The sequence below is a fragment of the Triturus cristatus genome, chromosome 3_1 (assembly GCF_964204655.1).
Source record: "Triturus cristatus chromosome 3_1, aTriCri1.1, whole genome shotgun sequence".
Taxonomy (NCBI): Eukaryota; Metazoa; Chordata; class Amphibia; order Caudata; family Salamandridae; genus Triturus; species Triturus cristatus.
In genome coordinates, this window is record NC_140583.1 from 33,796,552 (window position 1) to 33,822,834 (window position 26,283).

Here is a 26,283-nt window from a genome sequence, read left to right on the forward strand (position 1 = left end):
AGGGCACGACAGGGCATGAGTGGGCACGTCAACGCAGGAGAGGGCATGTCAACGCAGGAGAGGGCACGTCAACGCAGGAGAGGGCACGTCAACGCAGGAGAGGGCACGTCAACGCAGGAGAGGGCACGTCAACGCAGGAGAGGGCACGACAGGGCATGAGTGGGCACGTCAACGCAGGAGAGGGCACGTCAACGCAGGAGAGGGCATGAGTGGGCACGTCAACGCAGGAGAGGGCACGTCAATGCAGGAGAGGGCACGACTGGGCATGAGTGGGCACGTCAACGCAGGAGAGGGCCGGTCAATGCATTTTACTTTTCTCCTGTTAATCATAAACATCAGATCTCAATTTCTTATCATCCAGACCCAAGTCATCCGCTTTGTGTGAGACTGAAGAACTCAAATGGGGAGAGGAATTGTCCTAACGGCTAGGTCAGTCGACCTCGAATCTGGGTAACTGGGTTCGAGTCTCGGCAATGACGCTGAACATCCTGCGACTCTGGCCAAATCACGTAATCTCCCCGTGCCTAACAAAAATGAATGTGTCCTCATGTAACGTAACTGGTGCTATGTAAAGTGCTCCGATACCCAATTCGGGTCAAGTTCGCGCTATATAAACCTCTGCAAAAAAAAAAAAGGGAGGAGATATGTTGGAATTCCTGCCCCTCAACAACAAAAGAGGTTATCCCAGTAGTAGAGTGTGGTGTAGTAAAATTACCTCTTTACGATACTTACCTACACATAAGCCAGCAGACAAACCTGTTTATAGCTCCTCTTTCAGGGTACGATCACCCCTTACAGCTCGGTCATTATAGGCTGGGCTATCAAGCGTTACTTGCAGGTGCTCCAAATTAAGCGAGGCCAAAAAATCAGGCATCTCATGAGAAGAAAAGTGTGTCCCATTATCAGTCACAATATACTCTGGTGGACCTTCCACCATAACACGTTCCCTAAGAATCTCAAAGCATTTGTGGAGGCAGGATCAACAAAAGAATAAGGAATCCCTTTAGAATAGGAATCCCCCATCACAACCAACAAGGACCTGAAACACCTAGAGGCACGTTCTCCCAAGGCCCTTCAGGAAGACGTACCGGTCATAATGGTCTCTCTTGTACTTTCAGGGCTTATCTGAGGCCAAGCACTCAGGGAAACTTCCACCAATGTTCACCCTTCGATAGCCATACTCGGCCACCAGTAAAACGGACGTCACTTAACACGGAGATGAAACACCCAATGTCCACTGCGAGCAATTAGAAGAAGGCCTGCTTGCAAGGTAACCGGTGGAATAAACCAGTGTTGTCTTAACAAAATACCACCGTCACATAAGATCAGAGGCTACAAGCCCATACGCTCGAAGATTACTGCCAAACACCGGCTACGAGGCCAGCCTTTCCTGACATATTTCATTACTTGTTTGAGAAGCAGCAGCATTCGGCCAATCGGATTCCGAAAACGTCTTATAACAGACAATCACTGCATCAACAAGCGCCACAACACACCCTGGATCATTGTTGTCAACATCCTCCCAACAACTCGCTTTGAGAGGCATTCTTGACAGGCAGTCAGCTCCGAGATGTTTTCCACTTTGTACATACTTTACTATGATGTCATACTCCTGAAGCTTAGATAAAAGTCTGATTAATCGGGCAGATGCGTTACCATGACCATTGGCACTCAGTCAATAAACCAAAGGTTTATGATCAGTAAAGATATCGAAACTTGTTCCGCAAACCTAAGATTTACATTTCTGAACAGCCCGTACACATGCGAACACCTCTCTCCCAATAGCGCGGGGGTTCATTTCTGGAGTTTTGAGCGACCTGGAAGCACACGTCACTGTACGCTCTTTCACATTCACCGTTTGGCCAAACAGCGCCCCCAAACCATGCATGCTGGCATCAACACAAGTAGCACATCTCCTTCCAGCTCCAAAGGGTGGTAAGGCGGGAGCTTCAATGACGACCAATCAAATATGAGGCCTTTCTTGAGGAGAGATCTTAAACGTTGAACCTCCAGAGTGTACCTTGGTACCAAACTAGCGGAAGATTCCCACAACCCTAAGAATGAGCAGAGGGTATCTCTGTCTGAAGGTGGACGAGCTGTCTGCATGGCTTCAAGATTGAAACCGTTTGAGCAAATTCCCTCTGATGATCTGGTGCGTCCCAAGTAATCCACTTTCGCTGTAAAGAGTTTACACTCATCCCTTTGTCTTTAAGAATATTCAGAACACTTCCAAGAACTAGCAAGCGTTGTTTGGGGTACTCTGTATAAATCAGGGTTTCAGCCCGCACTACTCCACATCCTTGAACCTGCGCGCGGTCTTCTCGTTGCTTCACAGAATCTCCCCCGATGTCCCTGCTGCGGTGGCCCTGTTGGATGCTGAAAAGGCCTTTGACTCTTTGGAGTACCCTTACCTACATGCTACACTTCTCAAACTGGGTGTGCCGTGTGGTTTTACGTCACTAACTGAGCTCTTGGATTCCAAACCGGTGGCCAGGATCCGGGCCAACGGCTCACTCACAGCACCGTCTGCGGTTACTAGCGGGACCCGCGGGGATGCTCCTAGCCCATTGCTTTTCATTATTGCAAGACCCCCCTGCTGCGGCATCTCGAGAAGAAACCTCTGCATCCTGGTTTACAGTTTAAACCTGCCCCCCTGCGACTGCAGCTGTATGCGGATATTTTAATATTTGCACATCACCCCGCTGTTAGCCTGCCTCCGATCCTCCACAAGGATGTTCGATTCGGGGGCTTTTCTGGCCTACATATCCATTGGACAAAGTCCGAATGGTTCTCCCTTGTGGAAGCCATCGAGCCAGTGCAGAGTGAGTTCCCCCCGGCCTGGTGTGACTGTCTGGTCAAGTATCTAGGAGTGTTCCTGCACCGTGACAAGGAGCGTTTGATACGACTAAGTACGGCCCGGCCATAGTTAAACTGACTTCCCAGGTAAACTGGTGGATCCAGCTTCAACGGCGGGTCATATCACAATGGTGGTCCTTCCCTGGTTATTTTATCTTTTTTAAACATGTCCATCCCACTTACGAATTCTTTTTCTGCCTCACTGAGGGGATGACTCTAGAGACTCATCTGGGCTGGTAAGATGCCCTCTCATTGGCTGGGATACCCTGTGCTCCCGTAGGAGTGTGGGGGACTTGGTGTTGCGCACTTTCAATTGTACTATTTAGCTGCGCAGCGTAAATTCACTCACAATTGGTACCATGCAGATGCTCGAATCCCATACTCAAACCTGAAAGACTGAGGAAAGCGAAAGCAAACAGCAGTCTGAAGACGAAGTTACCTTTGAGAAGAATCCACTTTAAAGAACGTAAAGTAATAAAATTGCTTAGAGAGCAAAAACAAGGAGAGATGGTCAGTACATTTCACAAGGAAAAAGTATTCAATAAGATATAGTTAAAAATTATAACAAGGCTGTCCGTAGGAGTCAACACTGAGGTTGTCTCAATCAAAAAACGCCGCAGGATGTATCCCCACGAGGTGTATATAATAGAATGGAAACTGCCCTAAATAAAAATGTCCGCAAGTGTGTGACATCACACACTGTTCCATTGCTTCATGGGAAGAGGCAAGTGTCAGGCAGTGAGCGCCTGGAGGGAAAACATGAGCTTCCAGCGGTGAGTACTTATGGAAACAGTATGCGCGAGACCCCGTAGAGCAGGTTGAGAATACTGCGAAGAGGTACCGTGATAGGAACACAATGCGCAAGGTCCCATCAAGCATGTTGATAATACTGTGAAGGGGTACAGTGTTGTACTGTCATGCTGGACACATTCTAGTATCTCAGCAGACACTTAGGTAGGTAGCCAGTCACTTCCTCGTGGGAGTGGACACACATGCACCCCACACCAATCCATCACAGGTGTCACGAGTGACGTGACAATTCTAATAAAAGGGCCTGGGTGCACATGCTCATGGCCAGTTTACTAAACACATACCTAGTGTCTGCGTCGTGATTTCAGCAGCATATGGGCCTACGGCCACCAACACCACAATGGCACGAGGTGGGTCTGACCCCGCGTGCCTGCTGAAAGACCCTCCAACTTTCCTCCGGAGAGTACAGGAGCCAGAGTACGCAAAATTACCACACCGTGCTGCCTGCGGCCTCTTATGACGGCAAAGGATAACCCCCCTCATACAACCGCTACCACCTACCCTGCGGAGGGGATCGGGGTTGGCACTGCCTTCAAGGAAGAGTGAATGGAGACTTGCCATCTCCTACCCCCATCAGTTCCAGTAACAAGCATTGGCATAGCCAGTAGGTCTCGCTTTTGGGACCTTACAAGTATTTAGTTATGCAGCACAATATCCTTGGTGCAACAACATCAAGTGTTGCATGGCTAAACACTTATAAGGTCCCAAAGGCGAGACGTATTGGCTATGCCAATGCTTGTTTTAGCTGGTGCTGCTGGGTTTAGACTGCTAACCAGACCACAGCCCTAGTACCCCGACCCTAAAAATGTCTATATTAAATTGGCTATACCCAATTGGCCAAGCTAAGCATACATAAAAATGTAGATAGTGTAATGATGTAAAAAACTGCGGCACGTCCAAACAAATAACGGGGAAATGCAAATGCCCACATCAGCCTGGTATTCGGCCAGCACAATTGCCATGTTAGGCTGGTACAAACTGTTTAACCAGGGCTGCATGTAATCTCTGGTCTGGCCCTTTTTCAGTGACAGCTTTGAAACAATGTTAGCAAATGTTGATCCACCACTGCAATATCAAGTCCTGGTAGTACTTGTAACTCAAGCAAATGTACAGCCAAGTTAAGAACTCTGCGCCAGTCATCTGGGAGGCCTGCAGTTCCAACAACGCCAACTCAGCCTTCCATGCTTCTGAGGTTGAGGAATAGAATGCATTAAATATGGCAATAGCACAACCTATAATTCACAGGGCACAGACAAGGGAAACGTGTGGGAACTGAGTGCTATAAAGACAAAGAATACAAAACAGTTAACTGTGTAATATGGACCAATGTTGCCATCGAGGGGTTTTGGAGTCACCATATACGATGAGGCTAAAGGCCGAGTGGTTTATAGATGTCACCTGCACCCCGAGATGGCAAAATCGTACCATATTAAGCATGGTACTGGTTATGTATTTTTATATTACATTTATTATGGGGCATTTAATTTGAAAAGGCTGTTTTCTACAAAGTGCTACTAACAATGGACACCGATACAAATCATAAAGTTTATGTTTTGTTTACCTTTCTTGAATAAAATGGTATTAAAGCAATGGGCAATAGAGAGAGTCCGTAGATTTAGGTGATTATGTTGCTGCAGTGTTTACCACATAATTATGGATTTACTTCACTTGCCATATAATTTGCCACATAACTTTCAGACATCACCAAATATGTTGTTTCCATCTCAAATGGATAAAAATAATATTGACAGAGAATATGCAGCATAATTTAGATAACATTGCTGCATAGATTTGCTTGCATTATCAGGGCAGCCCTGGCAATGCTAAAGTGCTGCAGAGTGGTTTGGGGGCTGTTGCTAGGATGATAAATTCCCTACTTCAAAGGCAATCATAAAATGTTTTCCGTATTTCATTGTTCTCGGTCAAATGTTTTTTGTACCACTGCATTTTGTGCAATAAAAACACTCAAACATGTAATATATAAAAAAAATACATACCAGGTAACTGTAAAATTGGCCTATATAGCCATCAAGGAGTTTGATGACATTTATAAATCAGAGATCCAGAGGCCTAGTGGTTTATGAATGTCATACATGTCACTTGAACCCAGAGATGATAACATGTATATGGGATAAAGCAAACCCTGTCATGCATTATAAAGATACTGTAAGTCTCCGCGAAGTTCCTTGTCTTACAGAGGAACAAGGCAGAAGGCGGAGTTCATTTACTGGATCATGGAACTCCTCAGGGACTTGTAATATACTTATAATGTACAGGAGGGTCTAGTTTATTCCTTATAATATATAGACACCACCACCCTTCCTGCATACTTGGTGTGTTGCTCTTTCACATGGAAGACATAAGATGTTTGCAGACAGGAAGGACAGAAGTAGAATATGGAGTGTAAAATTAAACATCCTAAAAAGCAGTTTGATTTTTATTGCAAAAAGATATTAGAATTAGTTTAGGACAAATCAGATCTAAAAACAAAATTCTGTAGCTCAGAATGTGTTGAAATAAGCAGAGAGATTCCATCTGTCCTATAATTACCTAAAGTATTCAAAACAATTACACATGGTCATAATTACCTAACTTCTGCTGGTTGAAGTGGATTGGGGTACTATGCTGCAGGTAAAGGGTCAAGGGATCAAACGATGTGCAAGGATGGACTTCAGCAGTGGCGTGTGGGTGTTAAAAGTCATGGTGAGCGGAATGAGGATCTACTCTTATTCAGACTCGCTGCTGCTGTAGCTGCTCCAGCTGTCGGGCGGCTCTTCAAGCTGCAGGTCTCGGACGTGTCGCGTCTCTGCCCCCTGCACGGACATGGCTAGGACAAGCGAGGCAGAGCATCCCCTTCTCAACCACTGAGATGTTTCCTGGGTGAAGGGTTCTTGTTTCATTGAATCTTGCCCGAGCTTGCAATTCACAACAGCTTCTAGACCGCCGCCATGTTGACAACTTCCGCTCCAGACAGGCATCAGGTGACAACCTTTTACGACCGTCTATTGGTCCGCAACTCGACGCCCGGGAAACCGTGGAAGCTTTGCATTTTTACTGTGGCACGCGATACAGAGGCAGTTGTCGCAGGGGCTCATACTGGTGATATCCGAGCATGTGCGCGATAGTGATTGTTGTATTTAATGCAGTAATAAGGAGGGAGTGTGTGACTGCTTTTGCGCTCACTCCCTCTCTTCCAGAGGTCTTCAAGTGATCCCAGCGGGGGCACCACGCTCCTATGCTGATAACAGCGCTTCGTTTTAAGCTAAACAAGCAATGGCCGCGCGGCCGTAAAACTAACGGCCGCGTGGCCACGAAAGTGATCGCGATCAAAGCGAAAGTGATCGCGAAGCATGTGAGTGGTGCACGCGCAGCAGTGATGGCGGCTGCGTGCGTGAACGCAAGCGTTAGGCCGTCTGTTAGCACTTTGAAAACCCCGTTACTAAAGGTCTCACCTGAGCTAGCGCATGCGCTAGCGCTCAGGCGAGACCTAAAAATGAAGAGGACGAGAACCCCCCACAACGAGGAGCGTTGCAGCAGCTGTCTGATCCCAGTGAGAGCGAGAGTCCCCCCATATACGTGCAGTAAGCCCGCTGTCGTGCTCAGGATGTCACTGTCGCAATTAAGGAGCCTTATGACCTTCACCTTGCGGTGACAGAGCAACACTGCCACCCCTAAGCAGGACGCAGTACTGCCAACGGCAACCCCGGAATTTGCAGGCAAAGAAGGAAGAGCCGTGTCAACACTGAAGAAAGCGCAGCACTAGCACTGAATGAAGCACCACTTCACTATTCCGGCAAGCTCGGCACTGGCATTTCCCCCCCTGTACTGCCAGTCTCCCCCCACCCCCGGCAGTGACGAAAAAGGAGACCAGGGAGCTGAGGTGCCCTCAGGCGATTGCCCAGCACAGCATGGACTCACCTCTGGCTGAGGAGACCGCCCACCATCTGTACTGCCAGAAGGAAGGAGGAGACCGTCCCACGCCGCTGGAGCTTTAAGGCCCAGAGGACCAAGAAAGGTGGCATGGTGACAGTTGCGGCAGCGCCACCTGCCAGTCGCACACCGCACCGGCATCCCCAGCAAACATCAAGGCCTGCAGTCAGAGGACAGACTCCCACGGCCTGCAATGACAGCCATAACCAGAATCAGGAGCAAGGTGCCTTGAAGCTGCCCCCATGCTCAAACACGGTATAAAAACATGGACGGGCCCTGAGACCAGTACGTGCTCCAGACAGCCACCTCCTGGCCGCAGCCAGTAAGTGCAGATCTATCACAGTGGCCCACCTACAGGATCACGAGTGCCCCACTGATCGAAACCCTGCACCAGCATGTCCAACACACGAGGCCTGTAGCATCAGCAAAGCTGCAGCAGTTTCCTATTGCAACGGCAGAGCCACCTAGCTGCTGGTTCCCAGTACCGCACTAAGGACCTGCAACAACACAAAGGGCTGAAAAAAACGTATATACATCAGTAGAGATAGACACACCCAATCTGGGCGGGGACCCCTTTGACACCCATATCCGTAAAGAGATACCAACCTTGACACAGGGGAGGCAGGAGATACCAAGTTCAGAACACCCTCCAAATATGTCCCTCAAATAGCCAGAGACAATATAGGCATTTTCAATGACATGGTAACACATGATATACTGTCCTTATCACAGCAACCATGCAAGAGCAGAACCCTATCCAAAGAACAATGGGAAGCAGTCAATGCCTTACAAAAAGAGGACAACGTGGTTATCAAACCTTCTGATAAAGGAGGCAACATTGTTCTGTGGCAAAGAAGCAGTTATGTCAACAAAGCACTTCGCCAATTGAATGACAAAACCTATTACGCAAGGGTTGATCCAACATACACAAAGACACAAAAGGAGAGATACACAAACATGCTGCCTAACTAGCATGAACAACAATTACTTAGTTGGGACTAGTTTCAATTTCTAAAAAATGAGACACCAGTAACACCCACACTTCACCTTCTACCCGAGATTTGTAAGAACCCCACTGGACCACCAGGGCGTCCTATTGTGTCATCTAAGAACAGCATTTTTGAAACCACTTCTGTTTATTTTGATCATTTTTTGTTTCCCTTTGTAAAAACGTTAAGTTCATATGTCAGGGACACTAAAGATTTCTTGCAGAAAATTGAAAGTGTATTTTGGGGCAACAACTCTTGGTTCATAACACTAGACGTAGACAGTCTACATACTAGCATAAGACATTATGATGGCTTGCAAACACTTTCTACAAACCAGAAGAATTCACCAGTTAGAACACACCCATATGACCTTACAAATGATTGAGATTTGCCTTCCTGAAAATGTCTTTCTTTTGAACCAGCACTACAGACAAATACAAGGAACTTCCATGGGTACTTGCTTTGCCCCCAGCTACGCCAATCTACTGGTAGGCTGGTTGGAAAAGTATGTATTCTGGAACAATGAACTCGAAAAATGGACCAACAATGTCAGTATACGGTTAAGATATATTGCACATTTTCTTTGTTTGGGATGGTCAGAAAAGAGACTTGGATGAGTTTTTTTAAAAACTCAATCAGAACAAACTGAACCTCAGGTTTACCGTACAAAAAAGACAAAGTTGCATAGTTTTCCTTGATCTTAAACTTAATGCCACTGATGGTATTCTAACATCAGAATTATATGGAAAGAACACTGCGGGAACTCAATTTTGCATGCTGAAAGGTGCCACTTACCCAACTTAAAGTGGAGTATCCCCTTCTGTGAATTGCTAAGGTCCAGAAGAAACTGCAGTTCTGAGGAGTACTATGAAAATACCCAAAAAAGGTATGACCGAGCGACTCAAAGTCAGAAACTATCCTGCTAAAGCACTACAAATGGCAGAGCGGAGAGTCTCCCAGATCAGTAGAGCTCAAGCTCTGTATAAACCATCGGAAGAAAATTAGTAAAAAAAGAACAAGAGAAAATCCCTTCGGATTCATCACCAAGTATATCAGCCAAGCAGGTAACTTAAGGAGAATTCTCAAACAAAGATGGGATATTTTAAAACTAGATCCCATCTTGAAAGGATTTGTAGGGCAGACTCCCTCCATCACTTTTCAGAAGAATGTCTCCCCTCAAAGACATGCTAGTACAAAGTCACCTTGCACCTCAAAGACCAATTGGTTAGGACAGAACAAAGGGTTCTACACATGCAGATGTTGCAAAGCCTGTAAGCATAGCGGCAAAGTCAAGGAGGTGACACTGTCACGCACAACCAGAAATGGCGGATCCCTAAGCTAATCAACTGCAACGCTGATTTTGTAGTATATGCTATCATTTGTCCTTGCGGCGAATGGTACATTAGTTCAACCACCTTCCCAGTAAAGAAACGCATACTGGAGCATTGGAGGGCAATTCGCAACAACGATCGTTCTTACGGCACTGCTAAACACTTCCAAGAAACACATCAGAGTGACTGGACCAAAGCCACATTTTTTGGTCTAGATACAGAACGTAAACATCCCAGAGGCGGTGACCACGCCTCCGCCCTCAGGAGGATAGACTCAGATTTCATTTTGAGGGCAGGTTCTATCTTCCCTGAAGGGATTAACAATGATGAGGAAATTAATTCACACTTGGGATACTGAAATACATTTACTTACGGCTAGCCTCCCAGCACAATAGATCAGCACCTGGTCTTTTTCAGCAGGTTCTCATCTAATTTAACTTCAAATCTTTCTATACTTATATTTGTCACCCTTAGTAGCTGAGGGCCAGATGTACGATCCTTTTTTGCGAATGCAAGCGGGAGAGCCTCCCGTTTGCAGCCACAAAAAAGGGTAATAGCATGTACAAATGCTATTTTGCTAGTCACTGACTCGCAAAATAGCATTTGCGACTCTCGCTATTAGGAAGGGGCACTCCTTACTAATAGCGAGTCAACATGCTATGTACTGATGTTTTGCGGCCACATTTGCGGCAGCAAAACACTTGCAGTTTACCACCTACTTCAAGTAGGTGGTAAACCAGTCGCAAAGGGGAAAGGGTCCCAGGGGACCCCTTCCCTTTTGTGAGTATGTGGGAAAATATTTTTTAAGAGCAGGCAGTGTTCCCAGAGACCATTGCCTGCCCTTAAAAAAATGCTTCCCAGTGCGACCATCTATTCGCAACCATCGGCAGTCTAAGTTGGACAGCATCCCTGCTCCTGACCACAGAGGCCACGGGTGAAGAACAGCCCCAGCAAGACAAAAATACGTGGCTGTAAAGTCCCTCCAGACATCCTCTCTCCCAGCAAGTCATCACTACCTGTTGTCCAGTTCTAATGGCAACCACAACATCACTGCCATGTGCACCACCCCATCCAACCAAGGAGCGACAGCGTCACAGGGGGGAACCTTGCACCTGCAGAAGATCCAAGAGACTGTGGCACCCCCATCGAAACAAGAGACCTAGTGTCCAAGGGCTATCCAACAGTCCATGTGCCCCTGTGTCCTGTTGGCAAGCCTACCAGCCATTAAATCACACACGCAGGCAGTTGCCCGAACAACATAGTCTGATCCGGTCACTGTTCCTGCAGCGGCCCCCAGGTGGCCCACAAGCAGCCCTGCATAGTCCACACAGTATTGTTGCAGCCCCGCACAAGGGCCTCAAGAACATTCCTGCACCCAGGGATTCTCGCACGAGAGATGGTCGAGAAGTGGCTACACTGACAGGGTAATGGGAGACACCGCAGCCTTAGAGGATAACATCATCAACGCCATTTCAGCCATGGCCGATTGGTCATTGTAGTGCCCATACACCTCAAGCGAAGACTCTGCAGCAGGACTCCACGGAGGCTCCTGATGCACCATCGTTTAGTTGACAGACACCAACAGCATCACCGCCAGAGCACACAAGTTCATCCAGCAGTGTGTGAGAGGACATTGATCTGACGGACAGGCTGACGAGGAAACCTGACTCCATCGACGTATCATTCGTGCCTAGTAGACTCTGGTTAAATTATGGACGTGCTCCGAGATGCTCGGGTGATCCCAGCTGCACCTGTCCACTAGTGTCCCGCAGACTGCCTCTCTGGACCAAGAGACTGTGTGGTGTCCTATGTGAATAGTTTGTTTCCAGAAGTTGGACTTTGTTTTATTTTGAATAAAGTTTGGGAAGAATGTAGTCTCTCAGCAGACACTTAGGTAGTCAGCCACTCCGTCGTGGGAGTGGACACACAAGCACCCCACACCCATCTATCACAGGTGTCACGAGTGACGTGACCCTGCTTATAAAAGGTCCCAGGTGGACGTGCTCGTGGCCAGTTAACTAACCACATACCTAGTGTCTGTGTCGTGATTTCTGCAGTATCTGGGCCTGAGGCCCACAACACCACAAGCATTAGGAACACCAAGTGCGAGGCACCCTCGTGCAAGGCCCTCCCGAGAGCATTAGGAGCGCGGTGTAAGCTCGAGCGAGGAGCCGCCAGAGATGCGTGAGCCCCTTAAAGTGATTAAATTAGGCACTGCAGTTTTTAAAATGTTCCCAGCTCTGGTGAGCATCCTTGCTTTGGCAGAGTCGAAACAGCAGTCCACTTTGCGGAGTCCACAAACAAGGCAGCTATACAAATATAAATCTGGTTGGGTCCGTCATGTTGGCAGTGACCGTCACGTTGGCAGTGATTGTTGGTGGCCTCCTTAAAAAAAGCTGGTCGCCAAAATGTAGCATGTTGTCACACATCCAAGCAGTGAATATTCAAGAAACGCAGTTTATTTATGATAAGGAAGTCCACGACCAGAACAGCATCCAGGCAATCTGAGGGATCAGCAGCAACTTTCCCAGCAGAACCCAAACACCATCTAGAAGTGGAACCCACATTGGAACAGCACATGTAGAATATAGAAGATTACTATAGAAATAAGAACAGCAACTTAAATATTCACGGTGAACTAGCCCATGCCTCCCAATTGTGTGTCTCTCGCTCTTATGTCCTGGTGCAAAGATTTCTCACAGATCTAGCCTAGCTCCTTAAAGACAAAGCAAAACACTGCAAGGCACATGAGAGGAGGCTGCTTCACTCCATGTGTCACATCACTTGGTTTCTATATAGGTTAAGGAGGAGTTCACATAGTTTTCCCTTTCACTTCCTCTTAAACCTGCCGCTATGACAGACATTGGCAACTATATACGTTGACTATGTTGGGTAAATACTCATTACGTATGGGTTTGAGCTGCTCAACAGGATTCCTGTGCGACAAGAAACCTTATGGGTCGATGACAACTAACCGAAAGAATTCGAAGTAAAGATAGTCAACTTGACAGATCATTTTTCAAGCCATGTCTTCTACTGCCTGATGAATACGACAATAATGACAAACAGGCTTTGTGTTTTTCAGTACTCCAAGGACATCAACGCCAGTTTCACCCTTTCTTAAAACTCTACTGAATGACCCTGTTCACCGCCCGCTAATGCTTCAGATTTGACTTTGGCCAAAAGCCACGAAGCAAAACCAGAAATCTCAAATTTGTTAATGTCTTCAGTGGCAAATAACCTAACAACGTACAAGAACCTGTTGCAGATCCACACTCCTTCCTAGCTTTCGGGAAGGTGTGCCGTGGTATTCTAAGAGTGTTAGTTGTGAAGCTTCCGTTGCTAAGGGTATAGAATACGTAGGGTCAGCGGAGCTGGAAGCAGGAGAGAGCTGCTGACTGTTGCTGAGGGATGGGGTTAAGGTTTATATCTTCATCTCAATAAAAAGTTGACTCAGCTTCTCTGGAATTCCTGAGCCCTTCCAACATCTTCACTTCTTTGGGACCCCTGCCACCTAACGGTCTTGGGATTCGCCATTTTGGGGTGGTTAACCCTCTGCTTTCAGGTCAGTGCTTGGGCTCCCTCCTCCCGCCATTATCCAGCATGATCCTTTGGCGCGCGTGCCTGGATACCAGACGTTGCTTCTTTCCAGCGTGATTAGTTACTCTGTGGGGCGCGAGCACGAGCTTTTGGTCCCAAGCGGTCCTTCCTGCACACCCCTGCGCGTAACATGATTCTGTCGCATAGCGACCATCATAGCTTGGGAAGGTCTTAACGCTTGTTGCTGCACCTGCCCGGCATTTTATCAATCTGGATTTTGTTGACACGGATTTCTCCATTTAGTGGCCTGTTGTAAAGTAGACACTGTGTAGTAATCAGGTCCACTCAGTAGTGATGATTTATGTAGGTTTATTGGGAGTTGGTACAAGATCACAGGTAGATAAAAAGAGGACCAGATGAGGATCTGTTCAGGTCCAGAGGGAGACCCCACCAGGAGCAGCCAGCAGGCAGCTCAGCCCAGTCAACTGTCATTACTCACTGCCAATTCCCAACATTCTGACAGCATCATCACCTTAACATTCCACTGGTGGTAGAATGGCATTGCATTAGCATTTGCAGGATATAACACACTGGAATAAAAATTAAAGTAAAGCAATCTTCTTTATTTCACAGTTGAAGTACCTCAGGGATACATAGCTCAGACGTGTCCCACAGGAAACGTCTCACATCACCAACTGCCAACATTCTCTAACATACTACTCTAGCCAGGAGGACCGAACCAAGGGAAAGAAGAAAAAAAGAAAAAGGGTGAGTCAAGTAAAGGGGGAAATGCAGAAGAGAGTCTAGAGTAAGATGGGCGGAGTTACAAGGCCATTTTGAATTGGGAAGCTCCTCCGACTCTTTCCTCAGTACTTGTCACGCAGCGCGGCTCTCTGAAGGAAAGAATGGCCTACCCTGGCTTCTAATAACTTTTGGACAATAAGATAAGTCTGAGTAACGCACCGAGGGGACACTGGAAAGCGGATTCTTTTTCTTCCCCTGTTTTTTTCCTTTAACTTCCTTTTGCAAGTACAGTGGATTTCTCGGATATTTAATCAAATAGGAGTGTCTGGAGGAATCCCTCGGTTATCAGTGTAAAATACCGGGGCATCTAATAATTTTAGTTTTTTCTAATATATTTAATCTCTACCGCGTTTAAGTGTATAGGAGTGCATTTCAGTCACATTTATTTCCACATTTCAATGTGTGCATTCAATATGCAAAACGTTACTGTTTTTCTTTCTCAGCCTGGCAAGACTCCTAGTCAGTGGCAAAAATGGAAAATAGTTTTAATCATTATGCCAGAGTATGTGGGACATCTCTTAGTGCTGAACGCAAAATGTCTTTATTAATTCGTTGTTTAGGCCCAGAGTGTCAAGCGGTACATGGGCACCTTCCAGATATCTCTCCTGATGATGCAACTCATTTTTAAGAAGATGAAATTAGATTTACATTCTCTGCCTAAAATGAGTTCTGTTTTGGAGCGATATCATTCTAGTAAAAGAATGCAAGGGTTTGGGGAGTCTGTTGAAGAACATATTGCTGAGCTACGGAAGTTAGCTTCCACAAGCGCTTGAGGGACCAGTTTATGTTGAAATGTATTTAGATAAAGTTAGGGAAAGCTTGTGGTAGAAAGATAAACCTTTGTTGTAGGATATCTCCATTGTGAAAACGTGAACATTTACAAGCGTGTGTAGAGGTTTTAAATAAAGACACGGTACACCACGATAGAGGAAACCATGAAAGAGCGCATGTCGTTAGAACAAAGAACCTAGTTAAACATGAATCAAAAAATGTCAAGATATTTCAGGGCAAGTGCTTCAGATGAGAAAATGCTGGCCTTATGGCTACCTTTAAAGAATGTAGGTTTGGAAAGCTATTATTGAGAAGTGCGGACAAAAGGATCATTTCTCAAACTGTTGTGGGTCAGACAATGATAAAAAGAAAGTGAGCAGAGTGGAATATCCTTATGAGAACGATTGTGAGAAGCGGGTTCTTCAGATAAAAGAGAAAAGGGAGAAGGGCCGTTCGAGAGTGTTCTCGCGAGTGGTGTTTCTATCCAAATGTTGTTCGATTCTGGGACGAAAATAACTTTGATGCCCAAAGTTTTCTTTAAGAGAACTTAGAAAAGCTGTGAAATGATTTTAACTGGACATTTGCCCATAAGGATATGGTGGAGATCTATGAATCCATTAAAGGGTACTCCATCATAAGTTGGTTCCATCAAGGAGATTTGTTTATGTTTCTTGACCCTAATGAGGATGCTTCTGTTAGGTTAATGGAATGTGAAAGAGTTCTGGTAGCACATCATATCACAAGAACTTCCCATAAGGTTTTATGAAAGGACTTGGGCTGTATAAGGAATTATGTAAATAAAAAAAAAATCAGGTCAGAATAACAATCCACGGCGGGTAAGGTAAGAAAATACCCGTGATGGTGAAAGATGCCATGAAGTGTGAAATCAATAAACTGATAGAAAAGGGAGTTGGTTTATCTGCACTTATCGTCTGCACACCACCAGATTAGGCTACATCCACGTTTGCAAGAAAGTACATAGTTTGTTACTCCTTTTGGTACATACACATGTGTGATGATGCCTTTTGGTCTGATCTCTGCCTCGTCAGTTTTCCAAAGAGCCATGGAGAATATTTTGACGTACCAGGATGATGCATTAGTGTATGGCAAGAGCTTGAGGGAACATGATGGGAGACTGCACCAGGTATTAAAAAGATTTGAGTGCTAGTGGGCTTACCCTTAAAGCTGACGTAGGGGGGTAAACAACCCAGAGAGGAACTGGTGAGCGCCATGAAGAAAACGCCCAAGCCACAAAGTAAGGGCAAATTGTTGAAATGTTTGGGCATAGCAGAGTATTACAGCAAATTTGTTCCACATTTTGCTGAGAAATGTATTGAGATTAGACAGCTATTAAAGAAAGCAAAAGACACACAGATGATGGACGAAATACAGAGCAAAGCAAACATTCACCCCAGTCAATAGATCGGAGTTAAATCCATCTTTCTTTTGCTCCCCATGCCACCCCAGTTTAGACCCAGCCATATGCAAATCAGTCTTGACCCCGAGCCTCATGGGAACAGTCAAGCCCGAACTGCCAAGCCAGGACCTCCCTGGCCCAGAAATAAGCATCCTGTGACCGGTTTCGGTGCATCACCCCTCATCAGCTAGGCTAGCTTGAATCCAGTGGCACAGTGAGCCCAGGACCCACGTCTGGGCATACCCGGTGCACTTAGGGCGAGAAAGCAAAAGACACACAGATGATGGACGGAATGCAGCGCAAATCAAACATTCACCCCCAGCAAATAGATCTGGGTTAAATCCATCATTCTTTTGCTCACCATGCCACCACAGCTTAGACCCAGCCATCTGCAAATCAGTCTTGAACCTGTGCCTTATGGGAACAGTCCAGCGCGTGTCTCTTTTGCTTTCGCACCCTAAGTGCGCCGGGTATGCCCAGACGTGGGTCCTGGGCTTACTGTGCTACTGGATTCAAGCTATCCTGGCTGATTAGGGGTGATGCCCCGAAACCGATCCATCATCTGTGTGTCTTATGCTAGTTAAAGAAAGGCACAGAATTTTTAAGGAGCCAAGGTTGCGAAAATGAATTTAATGGCATCAAGGAATGTTTGAGTGCGGCATCCAATCTGAGCAGCTTTGAGACAAGTGGGGAAACTCTTTTAATGGCGGGTGCAAGCTCCAAAGGCTTTGAAGCAGTTCTTCTGCAGAGATTTGAGAGACAAATGAAGACGACTTTACTCCATGTGGTCTAAAGGGAGCGGAAGTGAATTATTCCATCTCTGAAAAGGAAGTCTTTGGCTGTGTTTTGAGCAGTGAGGAACTTGAAGTGTTTGTGGGGTAGCCATTTCAAAGTTAAAACTGACCGCAACCCACTAAAAATACATTTCTAACAAGGAGGGTTTGGATGTTGTGTCTAGTAGGATACGAAGGTGGGCTCTGACTTTGCAGGAATACAGTTTTACGGTGTCTTATATCCCCGGGGTTGGTAATTCGGTTGCAGATTGATTTTCTAGGTTGTGCAATGAGCAACAGGAGGAGGATAATGTTAAAAGTGAATTTTTTGACGATGACTCCGATGAGGAGCATGTGGCTGCATGTGGTTACTGGTGGAATCATACAGGAGGAAGGGTGAACAGGGAGGTTGGGTGCGATTGATATGGTGAAGAAGGGTTGGAAGTCCAAGAGCGACAGAGAGGAGATCATCAAATGTTATTGGAATGTGGAAGATGAACTTGCCCTCAAGAGAGGCGATGGAGTCGAGGCAATGTTTGGTTGATGCGGCCTATGAAAGTCATTTGGGCATGACCAAGGAGAGGATCAAATAGGGATATTGGGGACCATTTATGGATTTGAGGCTTGAAAGGGCAGTGAGAAATTGTTCATATTGTGCCGGGTGTGACAACGGATTGAAACGCGGAAGCCAGTCTATGGTTTAGAACGAACGGTTATTAGGACCATGGGTGGACATTGCAGGGGCTATTTTGGGTCCAATAACAATCTCTTCATTGGACAGGTATGTGATAAGCTGCAGGGGCATGTATCGTGTCTGGAGATTAAACTAGTGAATTCTGTGGAAACCCGGGATGTCAACAGGTTTCTTGACGATCCTTTTGGGAGAGTGGTCTATATTCCTTCTTTGTTGTCCGATACCACTGTTCAATTCATCTCTGGAGCAATGGAGGAGTTTTTGAGCATGAGGTATTATGCATAAAAGGACGGCATTATATCACCCTGAGTCCTATGGTATGATTGAACACTTTAATAGGGTGTTGAAGGAACCTTTACAACACTCGCTTGCCTGTAGTTGGAATTGAATGGAGGAGATGAGAAACAAAGTGAGGTTATATAGGATGACCCCGCATTCCACCACTGGGGTTTTGCCTTTTGAGTTGTTTAACCGCAGGCCTGCCAACTGTGACCCGTGTCCGATTTGGGTGAATACAAAGATTGTCAGGACAAAAGTTCATGTCCGGAGTAGAAAGTAAAGAGTGGGGAAATTATTATTATTTTTTTTTTTTAAAGAAAATTGTGATAAGGCTGTTATAGTTACTGGTGTACATGTGGGCGATGGAGTCAAGATCAAGAATCTGAGGGAGGAGGTGGGGTATCCAGATATGGTCAACTTTTGAAAGTGAAAAACAATGGAATACAAATGCTGGTAACACGGAAGATCACAGTATAGGGAATCTTGGGACAATTGCAAAGTTTTATCTTCCGGAGTCTGGACTAAAGTCTACAAAGGAGTCCTCAGGACAATCCGCAAAGGATGCTGGTCGCTCTTTTGATGCGCCTGTAGGCACAGGAAGAGTCGGCGGGTCTGAAGGACGCCTGCTGATCTACCTGAATATGTGTAATTTGGTTCATTGCAATCTGTAACCTTGTGGCTTTATGTACACACCGTCATTTGTTGTTGCTGTTCAGTAAGGGGGAAGGTGTGTGCTATTCCAAGAATGTTCGCTGTCGATAGATGCTGGTGGAGGGGTTAGGATTGGTCTCTTCATCCTCGGGCCTTCCTGTGCCTTCCACATTTGCCATGCCACAGTATTCACTGCCTTGAGGCCCACTTCCAGGCGCACTGCTACGATCGGTAGAAACTCTCGGACACCCTGAAGGTAGCAACATATGGACCACTACACTGACCTCAGTGGGCTTGGGCCTGGCCACAGCAAGGGTGCCACATAACCCGTGAGTGCATCGTGTGCCAGGACGTGCACTAAACGCAGTGCAGCACAAGCCCTGGTGCACAGGGCCAGACAGTGAGCTGCCCACAATGCTTCCCATTTACCTCCAAAACACACTTGTACGCGTCTACACACACTAATCCAAAAACACTCCCTGCATCGCCATCTACACCCACAAGCAAAAACACTCCATGCATACATGCACACACACAAACACTTCATTTGTAAATACACACACTGTACACACAGACATTCACACAAACGCTCCATACATACATGCACAAACACTTCATTTGTAAATACACACTGTACACACAGACATTCACACAAACTCTCCATACATACATGCACACACACACACACACACAAACACTTCATTTGTAAATACACACACTGTACACATACATTCACACAAACTCTCCATACATACATGCACACACAAACACTTCATTTGTAAATACACACACTCTGTACACACATACATTCACACAAAATCTCCAGACATACACACGCAGACAAAAACACGACACAGAAACATACCTAAACACACACACAAAGCACTCCATTTACACAATGACCTACACCCTTTGCATCTCAACCCCGTCCCCAGACTCCCGCGCCTCCCTATTTCTAGGTTCACGTTTACGGCAGTGTCGGTGGTGGTCGTGTCATTTACCGCTAGTGCCCCTGGGCAGGGGTGTTCAGGCACTCCATCTGGCTTGACCAGGTACCCCTTTGGCACTCCCTGCTCGCCATCGTCATCTCGGCACAGCAGTCTCGGTGCCCTCCGGGAGCTGAAGCAGGTTTGAAGCTCGGCATGTTCATCTTTTGAGGAGTGTCCCAAATTGTAGCTGAGCTACAGCGCATGGTAGCATATGCTTCACTCAAAGACTTTAAAAGGTGCTGGGAGAGGGGTCCATCTGCCACACCCTCTCAGCTGGCGTCTGGGGCAGAAGGTGTACTTGGCATGACACTTCTGCTGGAGGTCTAGCCATCGGCTCACTGGCCATTGCACAAGACCGATCGTCCGAATCCCGTGGCGAGTTCATTCAACCATTGCAAGGGCTTCCGATTACATTCCGATACTTTGGAAGCTCTGTTCGGAGTTTCCAGAGTGAAAAGTATTTGATAAATAAATCATGACTTTTATAAAGGATGAACGCACTGAATTCAATGCACAGTTATGAAATACCATTAGATATATGTTAGCTTTGCTCCAGTATTTGTATATATTGTTTTCTTCTTTTACATTTTTAAACAATTCTTTGAAGATAAACATTGGCTAAGCCAACTGCGCGGCGCTCACTTTATAAAGATGCGCCCTTTTGGTTCTTCCAATGCTTGTTGAGCACATCATTCCTCCGCTGTCTCGGCTGTTTCCCAAATATTCGACATCTTATAGACCCCTGGAGGTGGTGCAGGCATTTACTTCTCCGACCAGCATCGAATAAGGGGCCACTGGGCAAGGGCAAAGAAACTGTAACCCCACCCCAACCTTAAGTACATGTGGGCAGAGGCAAAGTGTACCCCAACATTCAGTCCATGTGGGTAAAGACAAAGTGTACCCCAACCTCACAGATACTGCCCAGTACACAGTGAAAGCCACTGGAGCCCAATTACACGCCGCCCAGATACTGCCCAGTACAAACTGCAGGCCCATGGGGCCCAATGAAAGGCCTCACAGATACTGCCCAGTACACATTCAGGCCCCTGGAGCCCGATGAAAGGCCTCGCAGATACTGCCCAGTACACACTCAGGCCCCTGGAGCCCAATGAAAGGCCTCACAGATACTGCCCAGTACACACTACGGGCCCCTGGAGCCCAATGAAAGGCCTCACAGATACTGCCCAGTACATAGTGCAGGCCCCTGGAGCCCAATGAAAGGCCTCACAGATACTTTCCACTAAACACTCAGGCCCCTGGAGCCCAATGACACGATGCCCGGATACTGCCCAGTAAACACTCAGGCCCCTGGAGCCCAATGAAAGGCCTTGCAGATACTTCCCAGTACACACTGCGGGCCCCTGGAGCCCAATGAAAGGCCTCACAGATACTGCCCAGTACACACTGCGGGCCCCTGGAGCCCAATGAAAGGCCTCACAGTTACTGCCCAGTACACACTGCGGGCCCTGGAGCCCAATGAAAGGCCTCACAGATACTGCCCAGTACATAGTGCAGGCCCCTGGAGCCCAATGAAAGGCCTCGCAGATACTGCCCAGTACACAGTGAAGGCCCCTGGAGCCCAATGACACGCCGCCCAGATACTGCCCAGTACACACTGCAGGCCCCTGGAGCCTAATGAAAGGCCTCACAGATACTTCCCAGTACATAGTGCAGGCCCCTGGAGCACAATGAAAGGCGTCACAGATACTGCCGGGTGCACACTCAGGCATCTGGAGCCCAATAAAAGGCCTCAAAGATACTGCCCAGTACACACTGCGGGCCCCTGGAGCCCAATGAAAGGCCTCACAGATACTGCCCAGTACACACTGCGGGCCCCTGGAGCCCAATGAAAGGCCTCACAGATACTGCCCAGTACATAGTGCAGGCCCCTGGAGCCCAATGAAAGGCCTTGCAGATACTGCCCAGTAAACACTCAGGCCCCTGGAGCCCAATGAAAGGCCTCACAGATACTGCCCAGTACACAATGAAGGCCACTGGAGCCCAATGACACGCCGCCCAGATACTGCCCAGTACACACTGCAGGCCCCTGGAGCCCAATGAAAGGCCTCACAGATACTGCCCAGGACATAGTGCAGGCACCTGGAGCCTAATGAAAGGCCTCACGGATACTGCCCAGTACACACTCAGGCCCCTGGAGCCCAATGAAAGGCCTCGCAGATACTGCCCAGTACACACTGAGGGCCCCTGGAGCCCATTGAAAGGCCTCACAGATACTGCTCAGTACACACTCAGGCCCAAGGAGCCCAATGAAAGGCCTCGCAGATACTTCCCAGTAAACACTCAGGCCCCTGGAGCCCAATGAAAGGCCTCACAGATACTGCCCAGTACATACTCAGGCCCCTGGAGCCCAATGACACGCCGCCCAGATACTGCCCAGTACACACTGCGGGCCCCTGGAGCCCAATGAAAGGCCTCACAGATACTGCCCAGTACATAGTGCAGGCCTCTGGGGCCCAATAAAAGGCTTGCAGATACTTCCCAGTAAACACTCAGGCCCCTGGAGCCCAATGAAAGGCCTCACAGATACTTCCCACTAAACACTCAGGCCCCTGGAGCCCAATGACACGATGCCCGGATACTGCCCAGTAAACACTCAGGCCCCTGGAGCCCAATGAAAGGCCTTGCAGATACTTCCCAGTACACACTGCGGGCCCCTGGAGCCCAATGAAAGGCCTCACAGATACTGCCCAGTACACACTGCGGGCCCCTGGAGCCCAATGAAAGGCCTCACAGTTACTGCCGGGTGCACACTCAGGCCCCTGGAGCCCAATGAAAGGCCTCACAGATACTGCCCAGTACACACTGCGGGCCCCTGGAGCCCAATGAAAGGCCTCACAGATACTGCCCAGTACACACTGCGGGCCCCTGGAGCCCAATGAAAGGCCTCACAGATACTGCCCAGTACACACTGCGGGCCCCTGGAGCCCAATGAAAGGCCTCACAGATACTGCCCAGTACATAGTGCAGGCCCCTGGAGCCCAATGAAAGGCCTTGCAGATACTGCCCAGTAAACACTCAGGCCCCTGGAGCCCAATGAAAGGCCTCACAGATACTGCCCAGTACACACTGAGGGCCCCTGGAGCCCATTGAAAGGCCTCACAGATACTTCCCAGTACACAATGAAGGCCACTGGAGCCCAATGACACGCCGCCCAGATACTGCCCAGTACACACTGCAGGCCCCTGGAGCCCAATGAAAGGCCTCACAGATACTGCCCAGGACATAGTGCAGGCACCTGGAGCCCAATGAAAGGCCTCACGGATACTGCCCAGTACACACTCAGGCCCCTGGAGCCCAATGAAAGGCCTCGCAGATACTGCCCAGTACACACTGAGGGCCCCTGGAGCCCATTGAAAGGCCTCACAGATACTGCTCAGTACACACTCAGGCCCAAGGAGCCCAATGAAAGGCCTCGCAGATACTGCCCAGTACACACTCAGGCCCCTAGATCCCAATGAAAGGCCTCACAGATACTTCCCAGTAAACACTCAGGCCCCTGGAGCCCAATGAAAGGCCTCACAGATACTGCCCAGTACATACTCAGGCCCCTGGAGCCCAATGACACGCCGCCCAGATACTGCCCAGTACACACTGCGGGCCCCTGGAGCCCAATGAAAGGCCTCACAGATACTGCCCAGTACATAGTGCAGGCCTCTGGGGCCCAATAAAAGGCTTGCAGATACTTCCCAGTAAACACTCAGGCCCCTGGAGCCCAATGAAAGGCCTCACAGATACTGCCCAGTACACAATGAAGGCCACTGGAGCCCAATGACACGCCGCCCAGATACTGCGCAGTACACACTGCAGGCCCCTGGAGCTGAATGAAAGGCCTCACATATACTGCCCAGTACATAGTGCAGGCCCCTGGAGCCCAATGAAAGGCCTCACAAATACTGCCCAGTACACACTCAGGCCCCTGGTGCCCAATGAAAGGTCTCGCAGATACTGCCCATACACACTCAGGCCTCTGGAGCCCAATGAAAGGCCTCACAGATACTGCCTAGTACACACTCAGGCCCCTGGGGTCCAATGAAAGGCCTCACAGATACTGCCCAGTACACACTCAGGCCCCTGGAGCCCAATGAAAGGCCTTACAGATACTGCCCAGTACACAGTGAAGGCCACTGGAGCCCAATGACACGGCGCCCAGATACTGCCCAGTACACACTGCAGGCCCCTGGAGCCCAATGAAAGGCCTCACAGATACTGCCCAGTACATAGTGCAGGCCCCTGGAGCCGAATGAAAGGCCTCACAGATACTGCCCAGAACATAGTGCAGGCCCCTGGGGCCCAATGAAAGGCCTCACAGATACTTCCCAGTAAACACTTAGGCCCCTGGAGCCCAATGAAAGGCCACACAGATACTTCCCAGTAAACACTCAGGCCCCTGGAGCCCAATGAAAGGCCTCACAGATACTGCCCAGTACACACTCAGGACCCTGGAGCCCAATGAAAGGCCTCACAGATACTGCCCAGTACTGCCCAGTAGACACTCAGACCCCTGGAGCCCAATGAAAGGCCTCACAGATACTGCCCAGTAGACACTCAGGCCCCTGGAGCCCAATGAAAGGCCTCACAGATACTTCCCAGTACACACTCAGGCCCCTGGAGCCCAATGAAAGGCCTCACAGATACTGCCCAGTACACACTCAAGCCCCTGGAGCCCAATGAAAGAACTCACAGATACTTACCAGTACACACTCAGGCCCGTGGAGCCCAATGAAAGGCCTCACAGATACTGCCCAGTACACACTCAGGCCCCAGGAGCCCAATGAAAGGCCTCGCAGATACTGCCCAGTACACAGTGAAGGCCTCTGGAGCCCAATGACACGGTGCCCAGATACTGCCCAGTACACACTGCAGGCCCCTGGAGCCCAATGAAAGGCCTCACAGATACTTCCCAGTACATATTGCAGGCCCCTGGAGCCCAATGAAAGGCCTCACAGATACTGCCGGGTGCACCCTCAGGCCCCTGGAGCCCAATGAAAGGCCTCACAGAGGCTGCCCAGTACACAGTGAAGGCCACTGGAGCCCAATGACACGCCGCCCAGATACTGCCCAGTACACACTGCAGTCCCCTAGAGCCCAATGAAAGGCCTCACAGATACTTCCCAGTAAACACTCAGGCCCCTGGAGCCCAATGACACGATGCCCTGATACTGCCCAGTACACACTGCAGGCCCCTGGAGCCCAATGAAAGGCCTCGCAGATACTGCCCAGTACACACTCAGGCCCCGGGAGCCCAATGAAAGGCCTCGCAGATACTGCCCAGTACACACTCAGGCCCCGGGAGCCCAATGAAAGGCCTCGCAGATACTACCCAGTACACACTCAGGCCCCTGGAGCCCAATGAAAGGCCTCGCAGATACTGCCCAGTACACAGTGAAGGCCCCTGGAGCCCAATGAAAGGCCTCGCAGATACTGCCCAGTACACAGTGAAGGCCCCTGGAGCCCATTGAAAGGCCTCACAGATACTGCCCAGTACACACTCGGGCCCCTGGAGCCCAATGAAAGGCCGCCCAGATACTGCCCAGTACACACTGCAGGGCACTGGAGCCCAAATACATGCCTTCCAGATACTTACTGCCCAGCACACACTGCAAGCCCCTGGAGCTCAAGAGAGGTTTGGCACTACCTGCCTCGGGAAGCGCGTCATGAACCAATTCACAACATAAGTATTTGTAAACTGCATGATTTCCCCTTTCTGGACAAAAATCATCAACGCCTCTCTCTCTCCTCAGGCTGTGTCCCAGACTCCCTTCAACTTGGACAAATCACACCCATTCTCAAAAAAACAGGGGCTGACCCTAATGATCTCAACAACCTCAGACCTCCAACCTCCCATTCCTTGCAAAAACATTGGAGAAATGCGTTCTCCACCAACTCAACAAACACATTGATGAGTTCAACCTCCTCGACACCTTTCAATAAGGATTCAGGAAAGGCTGTAGCACGGAAACAGCTATGCTCAACGTCTCTGATATTCACAAGGCTTTAGATGAAGGTGATGCCTGCCTACTCATCCTTATTGACCTATCTGCGGCATTCGACACAGTAAATCATCCAGCGCTTCTGGAGAACATGTCGAAGCGCTCCGGCATCAATGGCACAGTAATAAAATGGTTCACCTCCTTCCTTCAGCACCGCTCGCAACAAATTAAAATCAACTCCTGTCTCTCGAAGCCAACAAAAGTCACACCTGGGGTCCCACAAGGCTCGATCCTCTCCCCGGCCCTCTTCAATCTTTTCATGGAGCCCCTCACAATCATCTTGAAAAAAGCTGGAGTGAATTACCACATCTACGCTGATGACACCCAAATCTATTTCAAAATCAAGTCTCCCAGCGACATCCAACACCTCAATGCCACTCTAACCGAGCTCCAAACTTGGTTCAACGCTAACCACCTAAAGCTCAACCCAGATAAAAT

The 26,283-nt window shown here is 48.3% G+C and overlaps 1 protein-coding gene across 2 annotated transcripts in view; it reads right to left on the reverse strand.

The window, feature by feature from the left end:
- LARGE2 (LARGE xylosyl- and glucuronyltransferase 2) overlaps positions 1-26,283 on the reverse strand; it is a 305,710-nt gene that overhangs the window by 73,644 nt on the left and 205,783 nt on the right. The gene's annotated exons all lie outside the window — the stretch shown is intronic.